This window comes from Drosophila melanogaster, chromosome 3L (assembly GCF_000001215.4).
Source record: "Drosophila melanogaster chromosome 3L".
Lineage (NCBI taxonomy): Eukaryota > Metazoa > Arthropoda > Insecta > Diptera > Drosophilidae > Drosophila > Drosophila melanogaster.
The window spans coordinates 15765801-15781487 of NT_037436.4; positions in this window are offsets into that span (position 1 = coordinate 15765801).

A 15687-nucleotide genomic window follows, 5' to 3' on the forward strand; every position below is an offset into this window, starting at 1 on the left:
TAAAATTTTAGTATAAACATATTTCAAATTTCATATTTGAATGTGTATAAAATATTTATGAACCAAATATGAGCAATCTTTATTATGAATACTTTTTATTACCCTTTAATATTTCTGAGTGAATAATTTAGCGATATAACAACAGGTACGAAAGAACTTCAAAGGGCTTAAAGATTAAAGGCCATTTCCCTGACCAACATTCGTATTTCCAAACAGCCACCATGACCTTTTTTTGGCCAAAACCCTGTTTTTGGGTCACGCTCACGCACTTTGGCGCTTTATCTAGAAAACATTTACGCTGCGCATTGGAAAATGAAAAGGAGGAAATTGGTTGGATTTTATTTTTTGGGGAGAAGGAGGAAGGAAGGAAAAACGTTTTTCAACCCACATATGCTGCTGTTGCTGCCAGCGTCCTCTGTGTCAAAATTACTGTTTAACTTTTATGGTGTTTTGTCGTATTTTGTCGCATTTCGCCAGCTATTTATACTTGGCTGCCAAAGCTTTTGCAGCTTATTCTTTGGCATTTTTCGGCTGTTCCGGCGTCTGACACAAATGTGACATAGAATTTTCGGTTCGAGCAGTTTTGGGGTGGCTCTACCCATACCCATACCCAATACCATCCTGCCATCCCGAATTTTCTCCCCAATCCCCACAATATGGCGCTTGTCTTTGGCCAAGTTGTTTGCTCTGGTTGCATGGCGTGTTGTGTAATTGCTGCAATCTGTTTGGGGAAGGGTCTCATTGGAAATATAGGGAAAAATATAAAGCTAGAGGTGTGGCACTACGTACGGAGTTGGGGGCTTGGGAAATCGGGCGACACACATGTTGTCGGAACAGCTTTTAAATTGTTATTGATTGGCAAAGCGAAGCGAAACGAAACGAAACAAACAGAACAAAGCTAAAAGTGTGACATGTTTTCGGTCTAAGTGGCTGGGAAAAGCAAAAACAAGCCAACGCAAAAACAAACAATTTAATATTGGAAATCGGGTTATGGAAATATATACATATACGTAGATATGCGTATCTGAAAAGTTTCAGCAAGAGCTCCTAACTGTGTAAACACCATCAATCAATGTTATGTAGGTATTTGCTGCGGGTAGTTTTATCTTTCGATGGGAAATTTGTGTGTGAATCTTTAAAGAGTTTTATGCAATAAATTCGGGAGACAGCAATTTCTTCGAGCTGAAATCACTACAAATAAATTTGATTTATTTTCAGACATTTTGCTATTCTTAATAAGGAAATGTTTCAACGTTTAATCTTCTTCTTAAAGAAACAGTGATACAATTTGGACAATCTGCAACATACTGTCAAAATATAGTTTCGAAATTCTTCATTTATTTCATTAAAATCACCATTTTTAGCAGTCTATATATTAAACAGAATTATGACTCGTCTAAGATAGAAATTGATACTGAAAATCTGAACTTATTTATTGTTAACCGAAAATGTGAAACAATACTGTAATTAAGAAAAGCGCAATTTTTTAGCCTTCTGAATGTTTAAGTATACAAATTTTCTTATCGGGCAGCTGCGGTGCATATTACACATGTCATACGCCGAAGAAAAATTAACTGAACGAGCGGCCAGCAGAGGAGCTGGCCACCGAAATGCACTTTTCTCTTATCTAATTGCATTAAAAGTCGATAAATTAATAAATAGCAAGCAATAAATTTAGTAAAAACAAGCCATTAATAACACTTTGGTTGACACGGCCAACGAGAATCGTTGGCCCTGCGGCAACGGATCCGTTGGCCAGGTCGAGTCATCCACTGGCCGATGGTTTTTGGGGTCCGGAGGAGAGGTCAGGGGTCAGGGTGCAGAGTGCAGGGGTCGCAGTCCGCCGACATGTGCGCTGAAAAGTTGAAAAATCGAGCGCGGAATGTTTTTGTCACCGCCAAACTAGCGGAAATTCCTAAGAAAAATGCAGCAAGTAATTTAATTTTTCAGTTCATTTTTTTCAAAAGAAAGCCGAGGGCACAATTCGTTGCACTTGGTTGCGTTTCGTCGTTTATCAAACAATTCATTTATCAAACAATACAGCCCACAATGTGATGAGGTGTGGGCGATTTGTGTGCGAGCGCCTCTGCCGACAATAAAGCGTAATTAAATTTTTAAAACTATTTAAATCAACGCCGCTGAACAATTGGAATTTTCACTGTAAATTAAATTTGATGGGCCACGCGAAGCATGCGGGCCTTGATTGAATCTGAATCAGAAACTGAATTCGAATACGAACTCGCACCAAAATCGAATCCTGTTAACGCGTGCCACTTTCCGCTTTCCAACAATCACTATTTTTATGTAATAAAAAAAAAAACTTCTCTGCTGCGCATTTTACAGTCCAAACTGTTGTTTGGGTAATTTGTTTAATTGGAAAAACCGTAAAAAGTGAGGGAATTGCCGCACAAATTGATTTTTACGACATTGAGCAATTGACAATAACGGTGGCAAACTAACGGATAATTTACGATGCACGGCTAAGCCTTTTGGCATAGTTATGCCAAAAAGGGGTGACAATGGAAAATCTATAAGTCTATGGAAAGTATGCCCCTTACAAGGGGGAATTCATTTAAATGCCCATAAAGCAGAATTTATGTGCGGAAGCGATCGGAAAGTCAACAATTAAACGGCCAACTTTAGGCTATCTTGTACCGCAACAAGCCAACGAGCTCGAAAATATATTTCCTTTTCTCGAAATAAATGTACCTACATATACATATGTATATTCCATCCCTACCACCACAAGGCCAATTAAATCAGCAGCAAAAGTCTCACACTTTTGGCCAAAAAGGAGCATTAGCCTGCGGCACGTACCACACACAATGGGCCACAATACTGCTCGGCCAGTTAGTTAGTGGGCTTTTCCCTGTTTTCCACAGCTTTCCCAGGCCCAGTGCGTAGGCAATCATCAGCCTCCCGATTTTCCTACTTTTCCTCCATTTTGAAAGGGGGTTATGGGCGGCAGCTTGAGAGACAACCACAAAAATGCACGCCATTCTCCGTGTGTGTGTGTGTGAAAATGTCGGAAAAAAAGAAGGAAAATAGAAAACTGAGGGAACAGAATGGAAAAGTGGTGAAATGTATTTGGTTAGAGCCACAGGGAAACGTGTCTCTAACTAACTTGCTGACTGACATGGGACTGAGTGACCCACCGAATGAACCACTGTCAGTTCGTCTGACTGACTGGGTGCACAGAGAAAAACTAGGTGGCTAAACGGAAAAATAAATATATTTTAATAAAATATATGCACCAGAAAGGTTTTTTGTCTGTGCACCATTCTTTAGTAATAGTATGCCATTGCTAATATTTTTATAATAAATAATATGGATTCCCGTTTGCACAAGAATATAATAAAATAAAGAATATAATAAAATAAAGAATAATATAAAACAAGAATATAACACCGCAATAGCAAAGAATCCTTAATATTAAAAAAACACACTTTTACTATTTTTCGCTGTGTAGTTTGGTGCGTTTCCAGAAGATAAAACAAATAGCATTTGGACACGCAATATGGAATTTATGTTGGATAATGCCGGAGCGACTCGTGCTGCTTTCGACTGCCGATGCAGAGATAAAGTTTCAAATTAGTTTTGTGGCTGGTAATTAAATTTAATTTTTTTATTAGGCCAAACCGCACGGCGAACAATGTGGAATGTGTGCTGGGGTTAAATAAAATGAAATGATGACACTTTTAAATCGAAATGGGAGTTTTACGAAGGAACGGGCGATGCTGTTCTGATGGGAGTTGATAAAGGCGAGCATTGTTGCCATAGGTTTTCCATTTGCATGTCTCAATATAATTAGTAATTTGCGGCCATTCATCAACATCATACTCCATACTCCTACTGCGAATTTGCATTTACACAAACCCAAAAAGCTTTCAGTCGAACCATCTTGATTGCCATTTGATTCGTGATCTTTCTCAAGTCAACTGTCAGTTTACTCGACTTGATGACTCTGGCCCCCAGTTTTGTGCCAAAGACTGATTGATTGATGATGCCCCCAGTGGAGGGAAGGTGTGTTTTCTCTGTTAAGTTCTGCAACTTCTTGGAGCACTCCTCTTGAATTTAAAGAGGAGTGGACTGCTTTAAGAAGACCCCTCCTTATAAGCCAAGTATTTTGCCCTGGCAACCTGTTAACCCACTAAACAAAAACCCCAGAAAAGTAAAAAGTTCCCCCAGCATTATTGTAACAGAAAACTCTGACAGGAAAAACACTGGAAAAGCTTGCCAGCAAGGTAAACACGTGAAGCAAACGGAGCGGCTAAAACAATATTGGCCAAAACAAAAAAGGAGTCCCCAAGAAAGTAAAATCAGCTGGGTCTGATAGCTGGCAAAAAAAAAAAAAAAAAGAAAAGCAAAAGAGGCTAAAAACCCAATAAAGTACCAAACAAATTGGGGCACATACATATCTTCCGGACCAGACATAATCCACCGGAATGCCGGGGTTATGATAAAGTGTCGGGAAATTCGGGAAATACCTGAGAGGTAATTGAAATAAGCGTGGAAATTTGTTAGGCTCAGGGAAAAAGCTCTTAGCTGGAAGCTGCCCTTGCCCTCTTTTTTTGGTTTTGATATATATTCGTGTCTATTAATTATGATTTTCAGGCAGGCTCTCCTCTAATGGCATCCACCTGAATGACGGGGGGTAACCCGGGTAATAAATTCAATTTAAATGAAGCGTAAAATTCAATCAGTTCGGTGGTTTGGATAGGCACTCGGGTTCAGATTCTGGCGGAGACTCAGCTTCTGCGGCTGCGTCTGCGGCTTCTTAGGTGGTAAATTGTTCTCCAAGATGTTCGGCCCTAGAGTTCTGCGAAATTAAAGGCAAACGCCACAATAAAGAAGTCAATTTATATACATTTTCCACTCCTCAGGTTCTGCGGTTCTCGGCGCTCTCAACAGAAATGCAATTTACGAACTGGTCCGTCCTTGGCTCTTTGTTTTCCCTCCTCAAGTGGTTTTCATTCCCTGCCGCTCGCTTTTCTTTTGTGTAATAAAATTAAGGAAAAAAAATCTAGGTAGACAATGCCGGGGTAGCATATGTTATGCGGTCGAGTGATGCGGTATTCTTGAGTACCAGCCACCCAGGCATCCCAAGCAGCATTCAATCAAAATGATGTTGTTTTAATTTAAGGGACAAGCGGGATTTGCGTTGAGAATTTTTAATAAATGCTTTTACGACCATAAAGAATTGCTCTGCGGCTGCAGTGGAGTGTTTGCCGAGGGTCCTTGCTCTAATTTTATTGATGGTGTTTCATGTGCACTGGTTTGTGCCCGGCATTTGTAAGCTGTAATTGCAGAATTTTCGGACAAGTCAGTTGGCTTGAGTTGGGTTTCTGGCTTAGTTGCATATGTTGCTCAGCAAAAATGGATAAATGATCCAGAAAGGGGCCTACAACTCCAGATTGTGGAAGGAAAACTGAGTTTGTTGAGTAAATTGAATCAATTAATCTCTTAGAAATGGTAAATAGGAACATAAGAATAAATATGTAGCAATATTAAAATATATATATTCTTCAAATAAATAAAGGGACAGAAAAAATTATAAATATTTGTTTTTTTGCAATAATTGTTTTAAATTTAAGATTGAATGCCAAGCTAGTCCCCAATGCTGGAACGCACCTCATCAGCAACCTTACTTTGCCCATGGCTTACCCATGAGATCCCAATGCGAACCCTCGCATATCCCACAAAAGCTTTTCATTGATAAAGAATAACAAATGTAATGGCTGTCGAAACTTAAGCTTCAATTTGACGAGCCAACAAAGGGAACCTCAGGCGGTCCTTTGAAAGTGGTGGTCCCCAAAAACGTTTCCAGCAAGTCCCAAGCAAATAAGAAATATGCTTAGCTTGTCCTCGTGCACAGTGCGAAAAATTACATATAATTTCTACTGAAAATAAGGAAATAAAATAATAATCTTAAGTATATTTAAACATTTTAGATTATGTGCACAAATATTTAATAATTTTTCCCCATATCCTTGTCTTATCCGAAGTTTTAATTTCTCAATTATTTTTTCACAGTGCGTATCCTGCATTGATTTGAAAATTGCAAAACGTTCGGCACGCGTATGTGTGTTTGAGGTTTTCGTTTGCTCAACGCTTTCGGTCGGGGAAAACCCCAACTATTTAGAAAATTGAGACACCTACGGGCAAGTCTATTAGTCGGCATGTAGGGGCGGCTGCCTCGGCTCGAAGCTGTAAAACAAAATATTTACACGCGCCGCAAACAGCACGCAAGCCAGCTGAGAACCCTCCTTTGGGCCGGATCTGCTGGGTTTAGTTCCCTTCAGTCCAGGACATGGCAAGGACATGCGAACGAGACATTAAAGCCAACAAAACGCTACAGAATAGAACACAACCGAGTTGAAGGAGTCTTGAGCAGCCTGCAAAACAACAACAAAAAAATGAAAACGCTTTTGCCTGCCTCGCTTACATTTAAACCGAGTCAGACAAACCTTCGTCCTGGCGCAGGCACTCCATCCCATCAACAAAATAGTGATGCCAGATTTGCATTTCATTAAAAATATTGACAAAAACAAAAAATACGAATACAATTCGTAAATATTACGAATTTAAATAAAGCTCAGAGCGAACTTGTATACAAATTTCCCATTTATTTATATATATACATAACATATTAGGAGTAGTGATATTTAGTAAATGTTTTGTTGGAAATACCCAGTAAATCGCTGTAAATGCCATCACTGTCTCTCGAATTGAAGACAAACTGGCCTGGCACGTCTGCTCCGACGCTTTTAGTCTAAATAAAGGCATTTAAAAGATTTAGAGCAAATGAACCTAACCACCAGCGATGCCGGTTACCAGTTCCCCGTTTCCCAGTCCGCCATTAATGGGCTGCGGTTTTGGCATTTGCCAGTGCGTGGGGCGTGTCACATAAAAACAAAGGACACGCATGTCCTTCCATGTCCTGCCTGTCAGTCTGGTGCGTCCTCCTTCACTTGTGTGACATTTTTATGGCGAATTTAAGACACGCAACTTTTTGCCGGTTCCCTCCTTTCTTATTTTTTTTTTTTTTGTCTGTTTTTCGGGCTGTCTTCTGCTTGGTGATTTGTCGGGAGTCGTCGCTTTAATTTCCTGATTGTATATATATTTTAAGGGATTTCGGGGTTCCTCCACTGATGATGATGACAAAATGACGCAAATAAAATTCTTCTGTGCATTTTCTGATCACATCCTGCGGTCTGCGTGCACGTAATTGCTTAATTTTTTATGTTTTTCTGCTTTCCCCGCGCGACTTTTCGCCGTTTTCCCTTTGATTCCGGGCTCAGATTTTTATTTATTTTACGCTCTTGGCGTATTTTTATTGCCACCTCCGTTTTGTGCAGATTTTCTGTTAATTTTTGCGCTTGATTTTTATCTCCCAGCCGCTGTAGTTAATTAAGTTATTAAGTGCGCCAAGGGAAGGACGTCACCAGCAACTTTATTTTGTATTACATAAGATTGTGTATGGTAATATCTTGTCTCGAGCGGCACATATCTTTATATGTATATACTTTTATGTCCAATGCCAGGGGCCTAGATCAAGCCAGTTGATATTGAGTCGGCGACAAGCAGAAGGTGGCCCAGCTGCCAAGGCTTTTAGCTAATTAAGTCGAGGAGCAAACTCTTAACGATTGAAGCTTACGAGCATAATTAAATGGATTCACCTCATTGGGGAATTATAATAGGGCCATAAATAAGGAGTATAAACCATTTCAGATAGCATCTTGGAAAAAACTAAAGGTTCGGAAGCTATTTCAGTCATTGTTTCTAGGGATTCAGTAGTATATTTGCACAGATATCCTTTATTATGATTATGATTTCATTTATATGACATCTTAAAATCAGGCCTTCATATATAAATTACTCTCTGGAAACCTTTATTATCTGCCAAGACATTTAAACATGACATGTTTTATGCAAATTATGCCTCATCATTTTATTCTGAGGTAATAATTGAAGACTCTGTGAAGTGTTTTCGACAAAACTTTCTGGATTTTAGCAAGCAATGTTCCTTACCCAACTCATTATCCGATTCTTTGGCAGCGAGCACAACCGTCACTAATACTTTTCAAATTCGCAGAAAAACCCTTCATCCAGTGGAGGTATATATACCCAGCTATTTGTAGTGTCCACGCTTCAACGCCTACTCCAAAGTTTTAGCGCAACCAATGCAAATTAGCATTAGCATTTCGGACAAGACAATGTTGTGCCATTAAGTTGCTCTCGAGCACTCCATTGTTATGCATAAAGCTGGAAAACCTAGACGCGACGTTGTCATGCATAATTCAAAGTGTCCGTCAAGTTGTCATAAACTGCAGCAACAAAGGAAACTGAGTACTGAGCGCAGAAAACTGAAGCTGCAACTGGAGCTCAAAGGAAATTAGCAAGCCAGAAAACAGAGCAGCCAAATTTGGCAAAAGGAAAATTCGTCGGCAGCTGGGGAAACTTCTCTGCTTCTGAAAATGAGGCGAGTGCGAAAAGAGCAACTCTGAGAAAGTTACTCGCAACTTATTGCCAATGTAAATATTTTGTTTTAATTTTCGTAGATGATAAAAACAACTTCCCATGCGGGCCAGACATATTTGAAACTTCGAAAGTGGCATTGTGACGGTAACACGAGATAGACAGACAGCTCTCGAAAGCGCAGTGATATAAAATAGAATTATGAAAACTAATTATAGGGGTCCCATCCGCCGGGGGTTGGTCGTCTGAGGTGAGTCCTCAGTTTTTCCCGTCAAACAGTAGCCGATATGGCCTAGTCTCTTCTTTCTCGACTGCCAACGCAAACGTTCAAGATAATTAACCACTTATGTTTAAACAAATTTTAAGTGCTGCGCCCCGCGCCCCTTTTTCGCAAACTGGGGAGTGGCACATCGACGTGGGAATAATCAGAAGCACTGTCAAGCTAAAAGGAAATTTGATATCTTTAGAAAAGCGAAGGGGGAAATACTCTTTTTTTCTGATATTTAAATAATGGCAATACCCAAAGGTAAATTAATATGAACTATAATTCAACTGGTATCGAAATTTTATGGCATACTTTAAGTTTTCAAAAGAATATGAAACAGTTTTAATGTTTTGAAATATCTGACGATAATTTAGCTTATATTCTCATAGATCATAAGTAAAACATTTTCTGTTTGATACTACCCATAAGTAATTTCAAATTTATATATAATACAAATTTATGAACTTTTCTACTGTTAGCAGTTTCAAATCACCGGCCTTATGGATGACAAAAGTTTCGCCGCATAATTTTTATAGGAAATCCGTGACCGTATCAATAAAGAATCCTCGATCTACTTCCGTTGTGCGTCGCCAACACAATTTAAAAGTAATAATACCCATTATTCCAGACCGTTCTGTTCAGGAACTCAGCCACTCGCTCTGTGCAGGAACTATCCTCTGCTGCATTGCGGCGAAGTTTAAGTGAAAAACTTTTCTGTTTTTCCTTTTTTCCGTCGAAAGTTTTGCAGCTTGGCCGAGGAAAATTGCAGCGGCTGCCATTACAACGGCCAGGGAAATCACAGTTGGCGGATAGATGTTGGCTGCGGGGGTGGAGGTGGAGGTGACGGAAAGGAAAGGAAATGGCAGCGGAACCAAGGAATGTTAACCGAAAACAAACAGCAAACAGCGCGGTGACATTGATTTTTACGTGCCCCTGGACCAAACATACAACAGGCCACAAATGGCAGCTCAAGCCATCATTAACACGCACAGAGCCCACTTCCATTCTTGGCCTACACTGGGAAAAAGTATGGGAACTAGATTTTTATTTAACTTCCTCCTCACTCTATGGTATAGGGCAAATAACTTTTTTTCAAAAATTCAAATATTTGCTTTGCATATTTTATTTAAGTAAATGTTTCATTAGGGCTTTACATGGTTTATTTACAAGAATGTATGTAAGCTACTTATAACTTATATGAATGCTAATTAGACAAGACATTGTTAACAGCAGTGTCATTTAAAAATATTAAATGTTTGAATATATAGTTAATACAATAACCTAATAACATTTTCTTTCAATGTGCGCACCTTGTAACTAATCAGACTAGAAAATCTCCCAGTGTGGGCCAGAGCTTGGAGGCAAAACTTAAGCAGCTTAGCAGGGTTGCATGCTAACGGAAGCACATTGTAGCTGCTGCCTCCAAACACAGAACCGTAGAAAGGACATTACACTCAGGACCCACATCGAAGTGAAGCCGGGCAGCAAGAACTACAATGTTGTCAGACATTTAGACAATTGGACAGCTCTGGGGAGTGGTAATGCTTGTACTGGAACTAGGGGGTGGCAAGGAGTTCGGGGCTTGTTGCAATTAAAGCCAAAGTAGTTTTGCCTTTTTAAAATAGTTTCCTTTTTGGCAAAGACAACGTCTGGAGTGGCTTCTACATCGAGGAAAAAATGCAAGAGTAGGAGACCTACAAAAGGGAAGTGGCAGAAATGTAGCAATTACTTTAATTATTGGCGGCAGGAAATGGGTTGACAGACAGAGCGGAAACAGCCAAAAAAAGGAGGTAGGGGCTAAAGGAATAGAAAAGATGCAGGATGGACCACTGAGGACCGAAAATGCGCAGTTGGTAAATATATAATTTTTATTAACAAATGAGTTTTTATAGCTTAAAAATCAAAAATGTTCGCTTTTTTATTGATTTATGTAATATTTAGGAAATATTTTATTTGAAAAATTATTGAATTATTATCGAATATTGATCATCAATTATGAAATAGGTTTCATATTATGAAAGGCGCATTTTTCATCTGTAGTTTCCACTACATCCAGTGAGTCCTCTTAAGTTTCCTGATCCTTTCGCAATTTGCACGTTAGTACTGCCTTCATTCCATTTACTTGCCAAGCCACCCACGCCCATTCAATTACATGCCAAGGCAATTCCGCAATCGCTGGGAAAAAGTGATTTTACTTTGATTTTTTGTCTGGCAGCGAATACTTTTTGGCGCCTTCTCGCTGATTTGTAATCGCAGGACGAAGGACCTCTGCAGCAGTACACTCCACCACCCACTACTTAGTTTGTTCCTTTGTTCTTCTCTTAATGCTGATGTCACGTAAAAAATTGGAGTGACCACCCGCTGATAGCTTCCCGTACTATTTGTTATTTGTTATTTTATATACTATACCACCCAAGGTGTTCGTTTTGGCACGCCCAGAATTCCGAAATGGGTTTCATTATTTTTTGTAAATTGCTTGCACGCGTTCAATGCAAAACTTTAAGCATGATAAATGAGTGCAATTGTTGTTGCCGTGTTGGTGTTGCTGCTGTCAGGCAATTAACTTCTGCTTTTCCACCAAGTGAAATTTGATTTTTTTTATTGAATCGCATTTTCCACCACCGTGGAAATCTCATAAATAAAGCAGTCAACGATGTTCGAGCTGAAAAGGTAGGTAGACAGTTAGGCAGCCCGCATCCCTCGCAGTAGCTGCATTTTTTATACCCGCTGACAGCACAAAAAATAGGGAATAAAATTGAGTCATTGTCAATAGTTCGTTTTGACAGGCTGAAACACACATGAAGAAATCCAGCGTAATTTGATATTCCAAACTAAATTGATTTTTTGTTAATAACTTTGAATGATTTAAAGAGACAAGGAGTTTCAGCTTTTCATAAAAAACAGTTAAGTAATGGATTATGCAGTTATTACTGACTATTCGTACACATTGATTAACTTATACAAATTCTAAACTTGATTAACTTATAAAAATTCTAAGCTTTTCTGGCTAAAAACACTCTTCAGAACTTAGTATATCCCATTGAAAATATTATAAACAATTTGGCAAAAAAATTAACCAAAGTATTGAGAATTACTCAAGCAAGATTACTTTATTATATTTTATTGCTTAGATGTTGCCAGCATTTTTATATTAAAAACTTGAGTAATTTTTTCTCTGTGCAGCTAGAACTGATGGATATTAGGGGAATTATGAAATATTCCCCAGCTCAAATGCGTAATTCTTTCGGCTAAGAACTGTCTATCTCAAACGCCGAAAGGGAAGCCCAATCAATGTCTTTCACTTCAGCTTTGAATTTACCTTTCAATTTTCCTTTACCTTTACCTTTAACCACTCGGTTGTCTGCGAAGTTTGACTTTGACATTTTCGTTGGCATTGTCGTCAGCCGGCAGCCAATTTGTCCGGATTTTTTGGTGGCCGGGGTGAAAATACCGGAGATAAGCGGCTTAGCTGGCTTATAAATGGAAATTGCAGCCAAGTTGCGTTTCCTGTTTATATAAGATCATGATCACAATGCTGCTGATGACGTTGCATGCTGACGATTTCAAAAATCAGATTAATAACCTGAATTGCTCTTGAGCTCACACAGAGCACACAGAAAACGAGTGTCGAAGGCTTAAGCTCCCTTTTCCTTGCATTTCGATCCCGATAATTGGCTCACGTTTCAGGTAAATACTGAAAAGAGCATATGTGAACCTGGAGAAGCAGAAGGATGAGTTTTGGAGGACGGAGCTGAGCTTGAAACTTCGAGGTGTGGGAGTGGGTGTGTCTGCGTCTCTGAATTTTAATTAAAAAATTTTTTCCCAGCTGCACTCTGGCAATTTTGATTCCAACAAAGGTAAAAGTGAAGATAACGAAAGTTATTTGAACAAGCTGGATGGAAGCCTGAAGAGCAAAACTGCAAAAGCTGGTAATCGAAATGGAATCACGTTTGGTATTCAACTGGAAGAAATAGAGTTACCAAATGTAAGCCAGTAATTTCTATCATTAATATAAATTATTTGATAAAATAATTAAATGTTTCAAGACAAATAGTTGTTTAAGCGCAATCGATCATAATTAGCATATTTTAGTTTTACGTACCAAGTAGTAGTAATTTTACATGTACAGAACAGTTTTGAATATTCCTGTATAGATAAGTTTCTAATTACTAAATTAGTTATATTTGTCTGATATCTTTATAGCAAAAGCCTTTGCAGTCCAAAACCCATCAGTATAAATTTCACTAATGAAACGTTTAGAAAACTAATCTAAATTAAAGCCCAATCACTCCCAAGGCCCAAACCACTTTAATTTAAACCGAAATTAAAGTTTTATTAGCAACTGGGGAACGGCAGGCGGGCACACTCTCTCTGTATCTCTGCGCAAAGGCATTTAATCAATGGAAAACCAGCATCGATCCGAGAACTGACCCTCGAACCAGGCAGATGGCTACGCTCCACTAAATTAAGAAATTAGTACCAAATAGAAAACAAATTAGGAAAGGGTCAGTTTTGAAGAAGCGACGAAGGCCATAAATGCCCGGGGGATGAGCAAACATCGGTCATCCTCCCCCTGTTCCAACGCCCCACGAATGACAAAATCAAAGTGATGGTCAGTTTATGATGGTCCACTGGGCCCGCACATCCCACAAACGAGAGACTTCGTTGCGATGGACATAAAAACTGACCACTGTCCAATGTCGTCAGTCCGTTGAGGAAATAGGAAATAGTTACCCCAACCATTATTTGGCCCGTCGTGTGTTCGCCTGTCAATCATGCGGCCCATGGGCGATAATTTAACTATTTCCCGATAATGAAAACGGCCCAGCAACTTTTGTTTGCCTAGGCAAAAATCGGAAAACCGAACGAAAAATCAAATGTACTTTTGCTGATTGCCTTGGGGACCTGTGAATTGGATTGGCCAAGGGAAAGAAGGGGCCTGCTGATGATGCCGCATATGTAATGCCATTGATTAACTTTCATGCCTAAATATATACGTTCTGCATAATTTGACGGGTCGACAAGTTGACTAAAATTGAGTTAGGCACCATGTAAAAATAGCTCTGGGAGTTGCCCAGCAGCAGGACAATCGATGCCAAATTAGGGAGCCTAGGACCTTCGTCCAATCAGGCAGTATATATTTATTAAAGTCTATTATTAAAGAAGTAGGAAGCAATAGCAGAGGAAACTGGATTAAAGTAGCTTTCTTAAATTTATACATTTTCTATGCCTTTTGTTATCTAAAACCATTTAAACACTCAAAATATTCGAAATCATTACTTTCAATTTTACAAAAGTCTGTGTTTCATGACACATTTATAAAACATTTCCTACACAACTTCTATCTCAAATTTAAAGAAAACATCACTTTTCAGTTGAATTGTACACAGATCAATTAATCTCCATTTGTCCGACTCCCCCATTGCAGAGTTTTCTCAATCATTTTTCATGCCTAGGTGCAAATATAGAACTACATCATCCATCTGGGATTCCGGGCTTAGTGGCGTGAGAAAAGTGGGAAAAGTGTAACTGAATACAAGGCCGCCAGCGGCAGTTTCCACTTCACGTCCCCCAGTGACAAACCATTAGCATGTTGGACTCAACCCCAAGTACCTCAAATGTGCAACCGATTTTCGTAGGGGCCTTCAAGTTGGATATGCTCAATCCTTTGGCTGTCAGCCTAAAAATAACATTTTCTTTAATTTGAGCCAGAGAAAGGCGAAGACTTTAAGCGCCTTTTTGACAATTTTCACGTCAACTACAAATCCCCCATTGACTGAGAGGAATCCCGGGAAGAGCCAGACGAAATTTACATAGCCGAGTGATTCGGGTAGGTGGGTATGTACATACATACATATATATAGTATATGCATTATATCTGGTGTGCCAGTACATATAAAAATAAACACAATTTTTGTCGCTCGACTTCATCTCTATCTCTGTGGCCCTCTGGAGGCATTCGTTGATATAAAAATATGAAGCGGAAAATCAGTGACAGCAGCACGGCGAGGATTCCTTTCCTCCTTTTCCCAGGTCGTGTTGGGTTGGAAGTTCTGAAGTGGAGTTAAATTACTTTTGGGTGGGGGTGGCAAATATCCAACGGATCGGGCTGGAAAAGCGGTATCTACATGAGATACCGGCATGTGCAATGCATTTGCCTCCGAGTTCCCCTGTTTTTCTGTTTTTCTCTTATTTTTGTTTTTTTTTTTGTGTTTTATTGGAAATTTATTCCCACAGTTCGTCCGACTGCCGGTCCAATCTGTCTGTTAGCTTGTCCGATTTGACTGGCAGCGAATGAAATATGGCTTTATGTGTAAAAAAAAAAAAAATAAGAAAAGATCGAAAATAATGTGTAGGGGTGGGCAAAAGCACATACACGAAAATCAGCCAAAAAAGGCTTGCTGATGGGTCTAGCAAATTGCATTCTGATATTTGGCAACTTCTGTTGGCTATTGATTTTGCTCAATTGTTAAATTCCACAGCTTCAAGCGATGGATGATGTCTTGGGATCGCCAAATCGAAATGAAAATGTGCCCAACTTATGAATGCCCTACCCTTATATATTCAATCACTTTCTCCGTCGCTCATTGATTTATGGGCAAATCATGTTAATTTTACTGGGCATCAAACTTGATTATTATTATTATTGATGAACTCCCCAATTCTACCCCCAGTTTGATGGCTTTTTATGACTTTGCCGCTGCAATTAAATGATTTCTAATTGCTGACAGAAAAAAATCCCTCACAAATGATTTGTTGATTTATTGTGCCTTGAGACTTTGGCTCATAATTTGTCATATTTTCCCGGACGGCCTGTTTTTGATAAAGATTTATTATGACATTTCCATTTTTTTGTTGCGTAATTAATTATATCGGAGTTGTAAATACGCATAGAGGCAAATTGGCTTGAGCAATTTTTATGCTGGAAATTGATTGAGTTAATC